The sequence below is a fragment of the Somniosus microcephalus genome, chromosome 10 (genome assembly GCF_052327205.1).
Source record: "Somniosus microcephalus isolate GS21.2 chromosome 10, FLI_Smic_1.0, whole genome shotgun sequence".
Lineage (NCBI taxonomy): Eukaryota > Metazoa > Chordata > Chondrichthyes > Squaliformes > Somniosidae > Somniosus > Somniosus microcephalus.
This window is the reverse complement of record NC_140996.1, coordinates 6,102,923-6,109,118: the sequence shown is the minus strand read 5'-3', so window position 1 is coordinate 6,109,118 and position 6,196 is coordinate 6,102,923.

Genomic DNA, 6,196 nt, shown 5'->3' with positions numbered 1-6,196 from the left:
GAACAGCGCCCCGCTTCCATTTGGGGCGCTGAAACTGAATATCAGGATGGCGCAAGCGGCTCCGTCCGGAGCGGTAATTCCGGCACCCAGGTGAGCTTGGCGCCCCATCTCCGCTTCCACCACTTCCGTCGGCAGCGAGTTCCAGGTCCTCACCACTAGCTGCGTAAAAAGGTTTTTCCTCACATCCCCCTTGTATCTCTTGCCCAAAACCTTAAATCTGTGTCCCCTAGTCCTTGTACCATCAACTAGTGGGAACAGCCTTTCCCCGTCTAGCCTATCCAAACCTGTTATAAGCTTGTACACCTCTATCAAATCACCCCTCAACCTCCTTTGCTCTAATGAAAATAAATCCAGCTTCTCCAACCTGTCCTTTTAGCTAAGGTCCCCCATCCCCGGAACCATTCTGGTAAATCTCCTCTGCACCCTCTCAAGAGCCTTCACATCCTTCCTAAAGTGTGGTGACCAGAACTGGACGTAATAATCCAGTTGTGACCTAACCAGCGCTTTATAAATCTTCCACATAACATCTTTACTTTTGTACTCAATACCTCTATTTATGAAGCCCAAGGTCCTATATGCTTTGTTAACCACTCTCTCAATATGTCCTGCCACCTTCAGGGACCTATACACATTAACTCCCAGGTCCGTCCGTCCCTGCACACTCTTTAAAACTGTGCCATTAAGTGTATATTGCCTCTCCCTGTTCCTTCTGTCAAAATGTATCACCTCACACTTCACTGTATTAAATTCCATCTGCCACTTGTCTGCCCATTCTGCTAGCCTTTCTATGTCCTGTTGCAGTTGATTGGTATCACCCTCACTGTTTGCTAAACCCCCAATTTTGGTGTCATCAGCAAATTTAGAAATTCTACTCTGTATTCCAATATCCAGGTCATTTATATAGATCAAAAAAGTAGTGGCCCCAGCACTGACCCTTGGGGAACACCACTGTCTACCATCCTCCAGTCTGAAAAACAGCCATTTACCACAACTCAGTGTTTTCTGTCCTTAAGCCAATTCCTTATCCAAGCTGCCACTGACCCACCTATTCCATGAGCCTCAATTTTGTTAACCAGCCTTCTATGTGGTACTTTGTCAAACGCCTTCCGAAAATCCATGTAGACAACATCCATTGCATTCCCTTCATCAATCCTCACTGTTACTTCATCAAAAAATTCAGTTAGATTAGTCAAACACGATCTGCCTTTTACAAATCCATGTTGGCTCTCCTTAATTAGTTTAAACCTCTCCAAGTGCCCGTTAATTTTTTCCTTGATTATTGTTTCTAAAACTTTACCCACCACTGATGTTAAACTGACTGGCCTGTGGTTACTAGGATTGTCCTTACACCTTTTCTTGAACAATGGTGTCACATTTGCCACTTTCCAATCCTTGGGCACCTCCCCCTCATCTAGGGAAGATTGGAATATTATGGCAAGCCCTTCTGCTATCTCCTCCCCCAAATCCCTTAGCAACCTGTGATGCAAGCCATCTCGACCAGGCGACTTATACTCTAAGTATACCCAGCCTTTCTAGTACATCCTGTCTATCAATTTTCACCCCTTCCATTGTGAAGTAAGCCCCCAAAGTGCGGACCAAGTGATATATAAGGTCGACGTCACCGGCTTGTTGTAAGAAAGACAGACCAACTAATTGAAGTCACAACGGTTTATTCAGGCCTGGGGAGAACCTTTCAGATCGCTGTCTGAATCCGACTCCACCGATATCCTAGCAACGTTCACAATTATACAAAAATCAAACCCCTGCCCTAGGGGCGGGTGCAAAGCTTATCAGCATATACAGAGTTATAGCTAAATGGCAATTATAAACCGTAACATTTAATCCTTCCTGCCGCCTACAAACTCGCAGTTCTGTTATCAGTTGGTCCTGTCACTTTCTGTGACTGGAGCCTCATCTTAATTGCTTTACAACCGTCCGTTTGTTTTCTGGTCAGGTGGTTTGCTTGTTACATGTTTTCTTAAGATAACAGTCCTCGTTCAATCTCTGCAAAGCACAGACTTTTGGCCTTGTCTCTGGGTTACTTCTGCAAAGCAAGCACATCCTGATTAGTCCCACCATACTTTGATGTAATGGAACCCTGTTGTGAGTTTACAACAAACAAATTCTTAGGTGTGTTATCTTGTATGTGTGCTGCCTCGACTGGCCGAGCAGACATCCTCCCCAATCTTCCCATGAGTTGCTCTGCAGTTTAATTTCTCAGCATTTGAATCATGTTTTTAAAGCTTAACTGGGTAAATGCAATATACAGACCCATATATCGTTTAACTCAGGGTATGAATTAACTCATTACTTCCACCTTGTACATTGGTGCTACATTATACATATTCTAACATAAAAATTAAAGTATAATAGTAATTTGGTTACTTCACATTGCTTCTACCTTTTCCACTTCTACCAATATTTTGTCAGAATCGACCTCCTTAGTAAACACCGATACAAAGTACTCATTGAGTATTTGAGCCTTGCCCTGTGCCTCTAAGCATATATCACCTTCTTTGTCTCTAATAGGCCCCACCCCGCCTCTTACTACCCGCTTACTGTTTACATGCCAGTAGAAGATTTTGGGGTTCCCTTTTATGTTAACTGCTATTTTACTCTCATATTCTCACTTTGCCAATCTTATTTTCATCTTCACTTCCCCTCTCAACTTATTGTATTTGGTCTGGTTCTCCCTTGAAGAATTCACCTGACATGCAGGTTGACTCCGATTGTCCCATGATTTGAGACGGGGTGGCCATATGGCATTACTGTATATATGCTTGGAAGTGGTTGCTGTTGTTGTTGTAAAGTTGTTGTTTTAAAATTTGCTCACAGGCGAAAAGGTCATGTTTAAAGGAGTTCGTGACCCGCTCAGTACAAAAAATAATTAGAGGGAACATTGGTGAGGAGCTCATGGTCTTCTTTGTCTCTAAGATTGAGATCATCCGTTCATCTGCCTCTGCCACTTCCCTTCCTTGCCGTAGCCCACTGGGCCAAACTTCCTCGAAGGTTCCCCCCTGCCCTAGCCCTGAACCTACATCTTTCTCCAGTTTCTCTTCAATCTCCCCTCATGCCCTCTCCGTGCTCATCTTGTCCATGACATCCTTTGTGACTGTGACAAAGGTAAACTATCCCTCTTCATCCTTCTCAACTTGTCTGCAGCCTTTGACACGGTTAATCACTCCATCCTTCTCCAACGCCTCTCCACCGTCGTCTAGCTGGGTGGGACTGCACTCGCCTGGTTCCATTCTTATCTATCTAATCGTGGCCGTGCCTTCAGCCGCCTGGGCCCTAAGCTCTGGAATTCACTCCCTAAACCTCTCAATCTCTCTCTCCTCCTTTAAGACGCTCCTTAAAACCTACCTCATTGACCAAGCTTGTGGTAATCTGCCCTAATATCTCCTTATGTGGCTCAGTGTCAAATTATTGTCTTATGACACTCCTGTGAAGCGCCTTGGGATGTTTTACTACGTTAAAGGTGCTATATAAATACAAGTTGTTGTTCAATGTATTTAAAAACTGATACCTCCATAGGATCACGACATTTGGATTCTACTGTGTAGTTTAGCTACATCCTGAGAGTTGACATCTTTCCTTGTAATGAGAGGAAGAGAACTTTCCATCTCTTAAGATCTTTCCTAATACCAGCCTGTAGTGGGATGTGGTCACCTCTAGCAATCGTTATAGCTTTGGGATAATGATTAAGCTGAAGTTGACCATCTCTCAATGGTTCGATTTTCCACTCAGGCATATATCGGCCAAGCAGTTGCAGGAGGGCCAATCAAATTTTTATGGTCGGGGTCTTCTGTAACATTGCAACGAGCTACCAGGTCAAATCACACTCGTAGACAGCTGGCCAATTATAGGAGGGCGAGAAATGCGTCGAGACGGCAGGGGATGGATGGAAGTGTCAAGAGTGAAAAGGAGCAGCAGTTTATAATGATGGGGGAAATTTTTGTTGTGCCTCAGTTAGCTTAGTATCCTGAAGTCAGGTCATATGTGAATTAAAATAATCAGATGTATATTGTTTGCAGATAATCAAACCTAATGTATTCTATCCCCAAAACTAAGTGCAACAATTGTAAAGGTAGGTCCTTATGGCAATCACTGGGGGGTCCATTGTGATGAAGAGAGGGGGACAAGAGGAAAGAACAAAAGTGGGAAGTCTGTGACGGAGGACAGGAGTGATTAAATGACAAAAGAGATGGTGGTAATGGGACAAATAAAGAAACAGAAAATGTTGGAAATACTCGGGTCAGGCAGCATCTGTGGAGAGTTAGGGGGAGAAATTGAGCATAGCCCCATTTGGGGCGCCAGCCTCGCCAGAGCGCTAAAAGTAGCACCCCGGAAACATTCATGCCCCCGCACCGGAAATTGAGTGGTTGCGCCCCAAAGGGAAGCGCGGAGCTACTGAGCTCCCTGCATCCCTCTTGGGGTGCTGCGAGTGAATATCTTGGCGCAACGTGCCGCAGCGCCACATGCTGCGGCACATCGCGCTGCGGTATTGCAGGCCTTCCTCCCCTTCTTAAAGGGGAGGGGTCTTGTGCAGCGCGATCTGGGGCCCAGCTGGGCCCCCAAGGATCGGGAGCGCAGGCAAAAGAGCCCGGCACCAAGGAGAAGTGCCGAGCTCTTGGAGCGCAGCCGGCACTGCGCGGCGGGGGGGGGGGGGGGTTCAGGAGGCCGGGGACGGGAGCGCAGGCAGGTGCTGGCAGGCGGCCAACAACAAAAATGGCCGCCCCGCAACTCGCCTTTAATTTGCGCCTCCCCGGCCGCAGGTAGGCCCCCCTGAACCCGTCGGACATAGCGTCTGGCGGTAAATCAGGGGGCTCTGCCGAATATCGCGGCCGGGGCGTCAGCGGGGTGCTGTGCACACCGATGACATCATCGGCAGCGGCGCAGCGCCAATGGTTAGCGCCACCACTAATGTCCCGCGGAATTTAGCGGGAGGCGTGGACAGTGCCACGCCCGGGCACCAGTTGGCTTGCGACCCACTTAGCGCCCTCTTAAGGTGCTAACGGGTGGCGCAACCTACTGAATTTCTCCCCCTTAATGTTTCAGGTCGGTGACCTTCCATCAGAACTGGAAAATGTTAAGAGATGTAACAGGTTTTAAGCAAGTAAAGGGGAGGGGAGGAAAGAACAAAAGGGGAGGTCTGGGATGGGGCGGTGGGCAGGAGTGGTTTACTGACAAAAGGGATGATGGTGCGAGGCGAAAGGAGGTGGCAATGGGACAAGTAAAAAACAAAAGATGGGTCTGGAGGTGGTGTTCCATTTACACCTCATCTGCTCCAACAAAGCTCAACGAACAGCACTTCATCTTTCAATTGGGCACTTTACAGTCTTCTGGACTCAACATCGAGTTCAACAATTTCAGATCATAACCTCGGCCCCTATTCCCACCCCCACCCCCCCAAACAGCAGGTGCTGGGTAATGGTTCTGCTGTTGCCATTTACACCTCCTCTAAACCCATCTTTTGTTTCTTTACTTGTCCCATTACCACCATCTTTTGTCATTTAATCTCTCCCGCCCTCCACCCCATCACAGACCTTCCCTTTTGTTCTTTCCTCTCTCTCTTCCACCCCCCTTCCCTGCCCCTGCTTGCTTAAAACCGGTTACCTTTGCCAGTTTGAAACGTTAACTCTGTTTCTCTCTCCACAGATGCTGTCTGAGCTGCTGAGTATTTCCAGCATTTTCTGTTTACATTTCAGATTTCTAGCATCCGCAGTACATTGCTTTCGTAAATAAACCAAAAAAATGGGTCTGGAGGAACTGTAAATGGCAGCTCCACCTCTTCCCTCCCCCCACCACCCCCGTCCCTGCACTTGCTTAAAACCTGTCACATCTCTAACTTTTTCCCAGTTCTGACTAAAGGTCATCGACCTGAAAAGTTGACTCTGTTTCTCTCTCCACAGATGCTGCCTGACCTGCTGAGTATTTCCAGCGTTTTCCGTTTTATTTCAGATTTCCACAGATCGCTAGTCGGAACTAAAACCCTCGGGGAGCGCTTCCCAATGTTAAACTGTCTAAAAGGCTGCGGTCAGATCAGTTCATTATCCCCGATTAGTGTCAATATTGATCATTGCTAATGAGCATGTGCTTTGCACATCATCTACCTCTTGTGTAACTAAATACTTGGGCCATGTAGAATTTAATGCTTTTACTTCCCACTTTGTCCATCGGCCTCTCGCTTCTCCCC